Source organism: Setaria viridis, chromosome 8 (genome assembly GCF_005286985.2).
Source record: "Setaria viridis chromosome 8, Setaria_viridis_v4.0, whole genome shotgun sequence".
Taxonomy (NCBI): Eukaryota; Viridiplantae; Streptophyta; class Magnoliopsida; order Poales; family Poaceae; genus Setaria; species Setaria viridis.
Genome location: NC_048270.2, coordinates 1,923,492 through 1,937,983, shown reverse-complemented (window position 1 = coordinate 1,937,983; position 14,492 = coordinate 1,923,492). Strand labels below are relative to the sequence as shown.

Sequence of the window (14,492 nt, the reverse complement as noted above, 5' to 3'; positions counted from 1 at the left end):
GGGCTCATACACAGGGAAGCATCACATACACACGGAACATCATAGGAGGGAATATCATAGGAAACATCACACGGAACATCACAAAAGGGCAAGTAGTGACAGTACTTTGCACTCCCAAGCTACAAGTTAACATGTCAGCTCCCAAATCCAGACACTTGCTCACAAGTACTCTGCACAACTCTCAAATTAGGACTCCTAACTCTTGCTCACAAGTACTCTGCACAGCTCCCAAATTAGGACTCCTGCTCACCTGGAGCTACAAGTTCGCATACCACTTCCCAAATTAGGACTCCTGCTCAATTTACAATGGAAGCATCATTATGCTTAGGATACAATTTTTTATTTGGTAACAGAAAGAACAAATATGCAACTCAACCATAATATTGGAAGTATTGGAAGCAAATACTGAAAAACTATGTTCAAAACTTGTTGTCAAAATGACAAAAAGCAGATAGCAGACTCAACCATACTAGAAAGGGCAAACACTCCTATAATATGCACATTCAAGGACAATAAAAATTGGTGCAAAGTTTGCAGTTGTACCTCAAATCCTGATCTGGTTAGAGACACTATGGCTGCAACTTGATTTTCAGTATGACTTGTTCTTGATCTGGCAGTAGCACCTAGCAGGCTCTGTTTAGAAAAATAACAACAGAGAACCCTAGTTATAACCAATATTCAGGGAATACTCCAGTTAAATTATAATATATCAAAGCAGCAACTAGTAGTAGACATCATTCTTAATATTTTTATTTGGCCACATTATTCAGGAAGATGTTGTTTAAGAAAAAATGGACCTAGCCTTGTAGGTTCACTGAATTAAAAAGGCACATTAAACGACAAGTGATAAACATGACAGATGCTTGGAGAGCCATTCAGAAATTTCACATATGCTCTGTATGTACCTGAGTTCCAAGGAATAGCTTTATGTTAACACTTAGCATGCGTATATCTGTTAATTCCAAAATCTGGTAGCTCACAGATTCTGTAAAAACACAATTGCTAATAATTAAAATGGTGAGATTCTGTAAAAACACAATTGCTAATAATTAAAATGGTGTCAAACTGATGCAGTTTTATCTATCCAACCAAACTAACCTGAAAGAGTAAACAAAGGCTACCAGGCAAGCAATGAACAAATGATAATGTGTTCTATAGCATGACAGTGACATTACATAGGATGTGAACTGCGAAAGCTACATACTACTACCAAGTAGTACCAGGGAACAGAGCATGAATTATAATTAACTAAAATACTTGATTACACAGAGCATGAATTACAGGGAGCATGAATTATAAGTAACCAATTAAGTGTGTCCACTCAGGTAAATAATACATTCACAGGTAATGGCTTTCAAGACAGCAGTGTGGAAGTGCCAAATAAAATAAATTTTCTTTAGGTTGATGGAAGCAAACAGTGAAATATTCAGAGATGACTGAAATATTGCAGAAGATTCAGAGATGATACTAACAGTCAGGCTTAGCAGCACAATTAATTCAAAACGAATCAATTAATTCCACAGCACCAAGTACAGATTGGTGAGCATAAGAAAGTGTTTCAAGTAATGATTTTTTCAAGACATTTTCAAGAAAAACCAGAGCAGTTGCTTCTGTGGTTCAAGTTCAATCTAATAATTTTCTCTAGCAAAGAAATTCAAGTTGGTTCTGTCTTGATCTGGTGTACAAAGTTTTGATGTGCGTTGGTCTAGTGCAAAGCTTTTTGAATTATTATTGAAATGCAAAGTTTTTTTTCATGTTAGAAATGCATTCAGTACTTTTATGAGTTATACATGAGTGGATTTATTAAATTTAGAGTGCAATGTTTGAAACTACTAAGTTTTGTATATGAGAGTACAAAGTTTATAATATGTTAGTAGAAAGTTCCCTAATTCGGAGTACAAAGTTTGGAATTACAAAGTTTTTGATTAAGAGTAAAATGCTTGAAATGCGTGTGTAGTAAGTTCCTTATTTGGAGTGTAAAGTTTTGGATATAGGAGTGCAATGTTTGTAACATGCGAGTAGAAAATTTCTAAGTATTTGATTACAAAGTTTTTGCATTTGGACTACAAAATTTTTTGTTGTATGCTTCAGAGTTTGAGAACACTATGTTAAAAGAGTGATGTGCAAAAATTAATATGTTCCTGTATACATTTCCTATATGTCTTATATGAAAGTTGCAAAACTGAGATACAAAGTTTATTATTTGTTGTTTGAAAGTTAGAATATGCGGAGTACAAAAGTTCCTAACATGTGATTCCTAAGTTTCTAACATTCAGTTATAAAGTTTTGTATGTTCAAGTAATACAAAAAGAGCTGCAAAGTGAAAATAATACAAAAGGATGAATTATTTGGAATAATAAAAGATTAAATTACTTGCAACTAGTTTAGCAGAATATGCATGTATAAGCTAGCAAAACCGAGATACAAAGTTTTTATTACTTGTTTGACCAAAGCACGCGTCATTGGGAGCTCCTAAACTATTTATAATTTGATTACTAGACTATGCCTTTTGAATCTATTTTTCTTAATACAGTTTTGAATCTATTTGCAATTAGATTATAATATTTTATTCTATGTTCCTTTTTATCTCAGATTGCATTTTTTCAGGATCGGCACAGTGCACCCCTCTAATTGACAGTATACCTTCGCACCACATGGTTTGCTGGATCATGCTCATGTCCTGAAACGAGAAGTAGCTTCTTTTCTACCAACATGTTGCTGTGATCACGTTTGTAGTTCGTGATATGTTTTCAATACACAGCCATGAGTCTCACTTCCTTGACCTCTTGTGCTTTTTGTCCAACCTTTTTTTTTCTTCTTTTCATATTATTGTACCATGTATACCATTTTCTAAAGTATTTCACATGTGCTGTAAAAAATAACACTGCATGAGGTATATCTTCATAAAACACTTTTGCTTGGATAAAAGGATGATCATAATTCTTTTTGTTTTGCTTCTGCTTTGGTATGTATGTGAAAGTAACCCCCCGCCCATTATACTTCCCTCGCTGTCCCGAAAGAGAAAAAAAAAATGACAGTAGAGCCAGGGAGGACTAGAATATTTACATGCGTGTGAAAGAAGCCAACTCAACGGAAACGTAGATTCGTGTAGTCTGGAGAGGAAGCTAACAGGGAAATTGAGGTATTAAAGAAGCATGAGTAGGGAAACCGGGGAAACAAGGTAGCTAGTTCGTGTGTGCTAGGAACGCTTTCGCCGCCGGCATGTAGCAGCGAACGAGCGCCCAATAATGTCCCCGACAAGCTATGGGCAACCAAATCGGAGGCGCGACACCGAGGCGCCTGGCCACAGCAGCTACGATTCGCGTGACGACGACTACTCGGAGAACGAAAGCATTTGGTTGGACGACGGCAGAACTGATGACTCCGGCGACGCGTACCGCTACGGCGGGTTCGGAGGCATCCCTGCCTCCGCAGCGGCGATCGCCGGGCTCGAGAAGCATACGCTCATCAACACGGTGCCGACGAGGAACAAGAGGCGCCGCGCGGCATGGGCGGTGAAACCGCGGAGGCACCGTGCGCCAACTGCCTTGACGACTTGGAGTGCGGCGACGTCCTGAGCGTGATGCCGTGCTCGCACTGCTTCCACGAGCCTTGCCTGGACAAGTGGCGCTGGCGCTCAGCCGCCTGTGCCCTTGCTGCCGCCATGCGTTGCCCAGCGAAGACGAGATGCAACCTGTTGTTAGCCATGATCACGACGCTGCGGCTGCGCCTTCGAGTACAACAGCTACGGCACAGGGCGCCGCCGCCGGCAGCAGGGCCAGGCAAGCAGCCAGAACCAGGAGGAGAAACCGAGCCCGCCAAGCAAATGTGAGCCACGGCATGAACGCTGCTGCGCCTACGACAGCTACGGCAGAGGGTGGCGTCACCTCCGCCGCCAACAACCAAGGAGGAAACGAGGTTAGCAGCATCATGGCCGCCACGCAAGCAGCCGGGAGGAGGAGCAACCGAGCCCGCCAAACAAATGTGTGTCTATGTGGGCCTGAATGGGACGGAGGATGATCTGGCCTGCTTGGCCTTGGCCTACGTGACTTGCATAGCCGTTGTATTGCTAACACAGAGGCGGCGTTCCTGCAATCCTTCGAACGTAACCTGCCTCTGAACACCTGATCTAACGTAGATTGCAAGGCTTGTCAGGTTGAAAAGCAGATTATATTGTTTTATAGTTTTTTTTAACGAACAACACTCGACGAGTGCGTTTCTATTGATATAGTAGAAAAATACAAGGTTATATCCATAGAAGGCCATAACCATGCAAAAAAAAGAAAGCCACGAAAACAACACCAACGGGTTGGATTGGGATATCAACACGTGCCGAACTCAACTCATAAGTTGTGGGAGGAGAGGGCGAGAGAGAAGAGAGATCTGTTCATCCCCGCGCAAAACCCTGCCCTCTTGACAGCCAAGAGCACCACAAAACTGAAGAGGAGCTGCCGAAGGAGGTCGGGGCAGGTTCTCCAAAGACGACGCTTCCAAGGAAGGAACAACGCTGAGAGCGCCGCTGCCACCCGCCTAAGAAAACTCAGGCAAGGTTTTCACTAGGAGAAACCTGCCAGGGAGAGGAGGGCAGCTCAACAACGCCCCCAAGAGGGAACACGACCTTCGCTGAATGTCGTCGTTGCCGGCCCGGCCCAAGGCCGAGCAAGACTTTCGCCTGGAAGTGCCCTCATCCCACAGCTGCCATAGCCCCAACGCGACCAAGACAACCACTGTCGGCTGCCCATCGCGTCCACGGCAGCCACCACATCCATTCTGAGTTATCGTCCATCATTGCCATTGCACTGCAACCCTCGTTCACCACCGCTGCTCGTGCGGCCACTCCAGCACCCTCAACCGCCGTCCTCACCACGTCTGCACTGCAAAGATGGCCCCGCGCTACTAACCACGCCTCCATGGTGCCGTTGGCACGCCACTGCTTAGGCCAGCGCCAGCCACACCACCATGGTGTCGCTGGAGAGCCTCACACGAACCACCCTTAGCTGCGCTACCAGAGCGCTTCCAAGCTGTGCAGAGCCGAATCCTCAACGTGCCACCGCCGACAGCCACTTTGTACACCAACGCACCGCTCCCAGGTGTGCCGCCTACGCACCTGTGTGTCCCGTGGCTACCGCCGCACGCCGCCGGCATTCACCTGCTCACCTACGTGCGCCACCGCAGCTCCGCGTCGGCTGCCTCCGGCCTTCGCCCGCGCACCACCATGCGAGCCATAGTGGCGCCAGCCATCTAAGCCATCCTGCCGACGGGCGTTGCTCGCCCAGCCACTGGCGCCACTCCTCGAGCCGTCATGGCCGCCATACCCCGGAGCGCCAGAGCATACTCCCTCGCAGCCCCGGAGCGCCGCCACCTTGACACGCCGCACCCGGCCACCGCTGCCCACGTGCTACCGCTGGCGTCTTTTGCGCCGCCCATATCCGAACGAATAACCGGCTGCCCGAGCCGCCTCGCCGACGGTCGTCACTCCCCTAGCCACTAACGCGCCTGCCGCCCATGAGGTCCAACCATCAGCGCGTGGGATCAGCCGTACTATCGTACATACATCTATAGGCCCACCAAAAGATTTGGACAGTCCCAAATATGGGGCTGGACACCAAGGCGTATATGACATGAAGACCACGGTGCAGTACGACGTGATCTACATGGAAAGACAAGAACTAGTCAAGGATTAGGAAAGTACTCGTTGTAATAGCAATAGGACTTCTCTTGTCAAATCCGACTAGTATCTCTGTAAATAAGTGACCTGTAAGCCTGCCCCCAGATATATAAAGTGAGGCAGGGACCCCTCCAAAACAATAAGCATCAATCAATACAGCCAACACACAGGATGTAGGGTATTACGCTATTCAACAGCTCGAACCTGTCTAAATTGTGGGTCTATGTTCACCTTCGAGTTCCTGATCTCGGCGAGCCCCACCACACCAAACACTACCTTGGGTACCCCCTCGGTAGATTGCCGGATATAAAACACCGACACGTACCTCGAACTGCCGTTGCTGCCTAGCGTTGTCCCCCGCCAGGACGCGCTGCAATACCGGGCCAAGCGAGAGGCCCCGCCGCCGCCATCCTAGGGGTCGTGCGTACTTCCGGCTGACGCCTCCTACGGAGGTGAGGGGAGGGGAGGTAGTGGGTGGCGGCAGCTAGGGTTTCCTAGTCGCCCTCGAGTCGCCCGAGTGGGGGAGCGACGCGGGGGTCTATTGGAGATATTGCACACCTGATGAGGTATATGATGGGTCCATAGACCCGAGGTTCCCAATGGGGCCGCTTTTCCACAACACTCGGCCCAACAGGTGGGCAGCGACAATGCGCGCCTGGGCTGGCCCAGATACGCGACGCCAGGCCGAGACCACGATCCGGCCATCGACCGGCGCCTCCGACCAGGGGGCCTGGTCGGGGCTGGGACCACAGTCCGACTTCGACCAAGTTCCCCCGATCGGGGATATACCTCCGATCGGACCGACACACATCACTGCTTCCCGACCGACACGGTCGGGACCGACCGGGACGACCGACGGGGGACGCCCACTCGAAATAGGCCCGAGGAGCAGGTGGAGTAGATAAGGAAAGATGCTCAGGTCAACCGCCGTACAGAGGACTGTACCTCGCCATGCCCTGCGCACGCTCCACACAGTGCCGTTGTGCCATGTCAGGCGGACACTATGCTACCTACCCATCATGACAGAGTGATCGGACGAGATGAACAGGGAAGGAGGGCGATGGCCATCCCGTACCTGACGACATGGGCACTGACAAGATTAGGCAGTGCCCGCGCACCTTTCTCTCTCTCTCTCTCTGACTTGTAAGGCTGTCCCCTTGAACTATAAAAGGGCTCTCTCTCTCTCTCTCTCTCTCTCTCTCGATAGATTGAAGACTCTCTTGCTCTCTCGAGACACTCCAACACTCAGCGCACGTTTGAGCCCCCGTTACTCTTCTCCACTCGAACCAGAGCATGATCGGGCCTCGAACACCCCCTTCTGCACTCCTTGCTCGTTTGTACCCCTACTGCAAACTTCGAGCACCTGGGCTCAGGAATACAATCGACCGACCAACCCCCGACTGGATATAGGGCCTGTTGCTCGAACCAATATAAATTCTGAGTCATTGTGTGGTAGGCCATATCCGATCTAACGCGCGGCAAACTATATATATTTACCTGTTGGTCAGATTCCGCATCGACAGTATATGCGGATGATATTGTATTGTAGTGGAGTTGACCTGCAACTAGGGATGGATTCGGATCGTATATGCATGGAATCAAATTCGGATAGTACTATTTACCACATTTTAATTCGAATTCGAATACAAATGCGAATATTATCGAATACGAATACAAAACAAATAGTTCGAATTCGGATTCGCCTTCGAATCTGAAACAATTTTACTTTATCACTTTATAATTGATCAAAAATCATGTTACAAGTAGGAGTAAATTATGAGCATGATACATAATAGATATCTTATTAAAAATAATATGTTTATTAATAAATAATTAAATATATCAAAATAAATATAAAAAATAAGCATTTTCATATATATAGCATTTAATAATAAAAATAAGTTCATTAATACATTTGAATATGATTTATTAATTTAATAAATAATATAATGTAATAAATTAATATGGTTAGTCATATGAAAATTAATTTAACTTTATCATTATATATCACTAGTAATATTAGGTTAATTAAACTAGTAATATTAGGTTAACATAATTAGTCATTTGTCATATGATAATTTTTTAATAGTTTAAATGGTATAAGTAATTATTTTCTTAGCAATATTAAAATTAACATCATTTGTAATTAGTATTTAGTAATATAAATAAGTTTTAGATAGCTTCATTGGGTACTTTATTCTTTACGGATACGAATAATGTCGGATATTTCACATTTTTTCGATACGAATCTGAAATCGGATAGAGAAAAATACTGAAAATCGAATCCGGATACATCAATTTGACATCCACATTTTTAGCAGATACGAATTCGGATAATTCGGATTTCCAGACATCCAAATCCATCCTATCTGCAACAATCGAAGGATCATGCGTATATTGTTTGCAGAAGGATTCGTTTACCTCGAGCTAGCTAGGGCACACGGGGAGAGCTAGGAAATTTGATACGTTAATTTAGTCCCATCACACGTTGTTCCTCTAGAGAATCAGGTGCCACTGAAGGTCAACTTCTCTAGGGAAAAAATAAGCCAGCTTTACAAAGTCAACGAAATGTAGCTATTTAATATACTTAGTCAAGCTAATTTCTTTTACCTTTTTTTAAAAAAAATCCAAAGTTTAATTCCGTATGGGACTTCCACACCATCTCGGTACTGAATTTCTTCCTTGCATAGAGGCAGAACATGAACTTGTGGGACGAATTACTGATTGATGCCTAAATGATGCATGCATAATGGAATGTGTCCCACTGTCATTTTCATGGACCAAGTCTTTACTGTGATTTCTACTGAACAAGAGAACAGTCACGCGATAATGACAATGTGCGCATTTGATCTTTCTTAGAAATTTATCTTTGCACAGATTCATATCTATCATTCAGAATGCTGTCAGGTGATTGATTGATGATTATCCTATCTGTTCATTAGATCCCAATGTCAGGGGACTGAATGGGCATTCCGTGCAAAAAAATGCTAAGAATACATACGCATTCCTTCAATTCCATTCGATTCGCAATCAAATTAATCCAAGTAAACACCCACACCTCCAAGCTTTCACCGGTTGGCAACACGAGCTGACGAACTGAACACAACCTGAATCTAACAATTGCAAATTGTTGCTCAGGAAGTTAAGACCTAGAAACCAGCATCAATCCAGAAAGATAACAGTGTCATTTCAGAATTCAGAGACCCTGTTCGTGGAGGGAGAGGCAGGTAGAAGTAGAACAGCTAGTTGGCTTTGTCGGCGCAAACTGTTAATTGACTTTTCTGCCACTACTTTGTTGCCAGCAGTTGCAACTTACAACTTGCATGTTCATCTCGCTCACAAAATTGTGGATACGGCTGACCTGACCAAATGGAGGGAGGCATTGCCGGTGTCCATACCGTTGACCTTCCCTAAAATGCCTATGCCAATCCCTATGCAACTATGTAGTCTTCAGTATGCAATACTCTCTTCCCAACATTTGACCTCCATCGCGTTCTTTTGTCTGCAATGAGGCGAGGCGAGGGTGATCCGGCAATCGCCGCTGTCATCGGCGTGCTGTGCGTGGCGTCGGCGGTGCTCGTGGCTGCCGGCGCCAAGGGAGGAGAGCTTACGACGCAGCTGCTGAACGGCTTCACCGCGACGCACGCGGTGGGCGCCGGCGTTCAAGCCGTTGCTGTACGCGACCAACGGCGTCTTCGCCTTCGGCTTCCTCCGCGTCGGCACGGCGTCGCTCGACCTAGCCGTCGTCCACCTCCCCTCCTCCTTCCCGCCCTGGCGCGCCACGCCGGCGCGCCTCGGGGACTGGTCGCGCCCGGCCACGCTCACCTTCGACAGCAGCCTTGTCCTCACCGACGAGGACGATGGCGTGCTGTGGCAGACCCTGAACACCATCGGCGACGTCGTCGTGCTCCTCAACTCCTCCAACCTCGTCCTCCGGCGGTACTCCAAGCCCGAGCCGGCGTGGCAGAGCTTCGACAACCCGTCCGACACGCTGGTCCTCGACCAGAACTTCACCGCCTCGTCGCCGCCGCTCATCTCCGGCAACCGCCGGTTCGCGTTCCGGCTCGGCAAGACTTACATGGCGCTGCACATGGAGCTCTACAGCGGCCGGACCACGCCTATGTACTGGCAGCACACGGCGCTTGAGGCCCGCGGGTTCTTCGGGCTGTACCTCGATGGCGGCGGACAGAAGGTCGACGTGCTCTCGTTCGACACGTTCGTGCAGAACCTCACCGGCGTGTTCCGGCGCATGACGCTGGACGACGACGGCAACCTCCGCGCGTACTACTGGACCGACGGCGCCAAGGGCTGGATCTCCGACTACAGAGCCATCGCCGAGCGGTGCGAGCTGCCGACGTCGTGCGGCGCGTACGGCCTGTGCGTTCCCGGCGCCGCGGCGCAGTGCCAGTGCTTCGACAACAGCACGACAAGCACCTCCCCGCCGTGCCACGCCGAGGAGACCGACGACCTCTGCGCTGCTGCCGACGGAAAGCAGCTGGACTTCGACGTGGTGCGGCGGACGCGGGTGTCCGTGGCGTACAAGGAGGAGCTGCCGCCGGAGACGAACAGGACGGCGGAGGAGTGCGAGGCCGCGTGCGCGGGCAACTGCAGCTGCTGGGGCGCGGTGTACAACGGCGCGAGCGGGTACTGCTACCTCATGGACTTCCCCGTGGAGACGCTGGTGTACGAAGCCGACGACCGGAAGGTGGGCTACTTCAAGGTCAGGAAGGTGCCGAGCCCGAAGCGGAGACGCATGTCGCCGGGCGTCGCCGCCGCGACGGCGGTGCTGTCGCTGGTTCTGGTGGGCCTGGCCGCAGCCGGAGTGTACTCCGGGTACCGGCTGTGGGAGAGGAGGCGGCGGAAACGAGCGGGGATGGAGCAGGAGCTGGTGCCGGGGCCGTACACGGACCTCAAGACCATGGGCTCTAACAATTCGTTCAAGTAAGGCGTGAACTAACATTCAACAAGACGATTGGTGCGACGGAAGTGGAGTGGATTGCTCGGGCCTCGAGTTGGATGAATCGCACGATTCGCACAACATGAAGTTGATCAAAGCTCCGAGCTCTGCCTCCTCCTTGGTGAATTCCAGAGTTTGGATAAGAGAATCAATTCAGATAGCTCGGCTCCTCCCAGCATTCCACCGATTGGAGTAAAGCAGAATGGCTGGAGAAACTGCCTTGATCTATTCAACCTCACGTTTGTCAACATACAACTATGGTCAGGGACTCAGGGTAGATTCACGCGTTGCAATTGCATAGTTTATAGCGTGTAAGGCCCGTATGCACGGTCGCAAAAAGCTTACATGATTTACTTGTTGCATGCTCTCTCTTTTCAAAACCAAACTATTCTATCAACCCATGCTCCTGCACGGGCTAATATTTTTCAAATTTAGTGTATTTAAAAATTATTTAAAAATTAAACTTCTAACTAATAATCATAATTGTTTACTTACTACTTTCTTAATTTTTTGATACTTCAGCATAGTACTCATATAGATATGTACTTATTTTTTGTTCAGTTGTGATTGAAGTTTAATTAGTAATTAGTCTATACACTTTTCATCCACATTCACACTTTTCATTTTGTATCGCACCTCTATACATTGTGATTGATTGGGTTACTGTAGATTATTTTTTATAATGGCGAAGCTCGGTAATTTAGATAGAGGTTTAGAGTTTTTTAATATTTTTATAATGATAGTGGTAGGTTACCTTTTAGAAAATATAATAAACTAATGACTATGATTATCAGAGTCTACATGATTGATGTTTTTATTTTTATCAGAATTTTTAGGATTTGTTCTTTTTTTTCTAGCGTGCCTCGCGGGAACTAATGCGGAGTCTCCAACGGAAAAAATGAGACCACATTACTACAAAACTATTACCTTGAGCTACCTCTCATTTGTTAAATATTCGAACGCAATACTTATATAGTTACATACTTATTATCTTCATCCGATTGTGATAGATCTATAATATTTTCATTCATATTTATAATCTTTAACTTTTCACTTTGCATCGCATGTATGCACTTGAATTTATTTAATGGATCCTAAATTTGAGCTATAATTTTAACATAGAAATTTATATTCCCATCACTTCATCTATATCTTTATAAATAGTGACACACATCATGCGTATATAGTGTAATTATTATATCATATACCAATAGTGTAAGAAATAGACGATTTAGAATCATATATTGCTGTATATTTTTAATTAAGGTGATTTGGATTTAAGTGTAGAGTTATCTCATATTATTTTTAATAATAGTGTATGTGGGTAATATAGATGAAAAAGGGATTGCTTTAAGTTTTTTTAAGTATTAGTGGTGGTCAATTTAGTTGCAAATTTAGGGAATTATTTTAAATATTGATTATAATAGCATAAGTGGGTAATTTGGATGAAGATTAGGTGTTACTTTTATGTAATGGTAGAGGTGGGTAATTTAGATATAGATTTAGGGGTACTTTAGACTATTTTCATAATGACGTAGGTGGATATTTTTTTAGAAAACACAAAAAATCCAACAGATATGATGATTTGAGATTATATACGATGATTTGAGATTATCTATTGATAGCCAGTTATTTTATTTTTTTAGAATTTTTTGGATTTTTTTTTAAGTGCCGACATATGATTACTAGGTGGCTTCCAATTAGTAATGGGAAGATCAGATGCATCCGATGAAAGAAATTATGGGCCAAGTTTACCAAACATGAATTGTGGGCCAATTTTATGGAATGGGAGTCATCATGCGGCCCATGATGAGCCCAGCGATTGCGGTTTTGGAATCGTACGATCAGAAAGAGCCACGAGTAGTAGTCACAGGTCCTCTCCCGTCCCCTCTCAACCTCGCGGCCTTTGCCGAACACCAAATCTTCTTCCGCCGCAGAAGGCAGAACTCCACCTCGAATTCCTCTCTGTAGTTACCCCCTCCTCCTGCATATATCGGAATTCGGAAGTGCAGATCCCTCGGTATCCGAAGTGCAGATCCCGGATTTGGATTGATTATTTCTTTTGCTGGTATGGAAGCCTTAGTTATATCCCCTCCAATTTACTTGGACGAATCCCCTGTTCTCGGAGCTATTTTAAGTTCTGAAACAACCGAACATCCTTTCTTATTCCGCAAAAATGTCCAATTTGTTGCATTTTTTTCCTGCGTTTATCACCTTAATGTTTCAATTTTAGCTGAACCCTATGCTTCCGCACAAACTTATGTTCCGGCTTGAATGTTGGCAGATCAATTGAACTACGAACAAAGTTGGGCTAGTGTGCTATTGTGCGATCTCAGGTAATGTGAAAAAAAATATTATTATTTGTTGATTACCATGGAACAATCTGAACGCTCCTTTTATTTGCTAGTAGTATCTTCTCTGCTTTTTAACTTATTCTCTATTGTTATACTGGTAAAATTGTCTTGAAATATTGGTTTTATTCTACTTATATATTGTACTACCAGTGAAACTAAACTGCTGTAGACATTAATTACAAATTCATCAAATTATCCGTAATAATATTTTTTATTTCATACTATGCCGTACATTATCTACATAACTATTCATCAAATTGGAGTAAATTACATAAACATAGCATCGTTATCCGTTGGACGGACGATGTGAGTTTTCATCCAATGGAGGACGGAAATTAGTGTTTTCGTCAGTGCGGACGAAATTGAATTTTCATTCAATGGGCAGATGAAAATTAGAGTTTTCGTCCATTCAGCAGACGGTATTGAATTTTCATCCACCCCTTGGACAGGTGAAAGTTTTGGACAATGAGTTTATGTGTGTTGCATTCATGCTGGTTGCATTTCTTATTCCTTGAGTGTGAAAAAGTTTAAAAATACGTTCAGACGATGATTAGATTCCTTTGAGAATTTTTCAGATTTGTCTGAAATTTATTCTCATTTTCCTAGAGCTTAATCTAATTTTTAGATGGTTCTACAAGTCTTTCCATGAGCTCTAAGTTTTTTATTTGGGTTCCTCGTTTCCCAAATCATCTCCAGGAAATTTCCTGAATTTTTCAGAGTTTTAGAGTATTTTTTGTAATTTAATTACGATTTGAGGATTTTCTAGATTGTTTTCCAATTCAAAACTAATTTCCGAAATTAGAAAAAGAAGGAAAATAAAACCGGACTCTAACCTGGCATGTAAATATTTTCCGTGATCTCTTTGACGTCCTTGTTTCAACGCCGCCAACCGCACCTCATTTCGACAAGCCTAGCGGTTCGACGCCGAAATTACGGAGCTGTTAAAATCCGGCAAGTTTTCCGACAAGCAAATCCAGCGAAACCGTCAATCCTCTGCCGAAGGTGAGCGCACCAACGCATTCGTCTCGTCGTCCTGGTCATTCTCGGCGAATCCTTCTTTCCCCCTCTCTTTCTCTCTCCTGCTCATGGCCGCTAGCCATGGCCGACCGCGCCTGCGCAGTAGCCGCTGCCACCGTTGCTTGCCTGGCTGCGCCACCAACCTGCCCACCGCTTGGTCGCCGCTGAGCGCCGCGCCTCCTGCGTCGTGCGCCTAGCGCCGCCACCCTAGTTGCCGCCGCCGCCTAGCGACGCCGCTCTGGCCCGGCCGTCGCCGCCGTCCAGCCGCCGACGCTACGCCCCTGGCCCAACCGGTGGCGGGCAAGTCTCCCCTGCCAGCCACACCAGCTGAGGAGTCTGGAGGTTGAAGAAGATAAGTTTGTGTCTCATAAGTTTTGCGAAAAAGTCCTCAGAAAGTTTAGATTCTCGCGATCCAGTCCGTCTTTAAGCTTTTGCGCGTTAGCCCTCGAGTTTCGGGACAAAATTAGGTTTAGGTCCTCAATTTTTTGCAATTTTG

The 14,492-nt window shown here is 45.7% G+C and overlaps 1 pseudogene; it reads left to right on the top strand.

Annotated features, from left to right (window-relative positions):
• The first annotated feature begins 9,150 nt into the window (after positions 1–9,150).
• On the top strand, positions 9,151–11,018 carry LOC117834168 (PAN domain-containing protein At5g03700-like; annotated as a pseudogene).
• Positions 11,019–14,492: the final 3,474 nt, after the last annotated feature.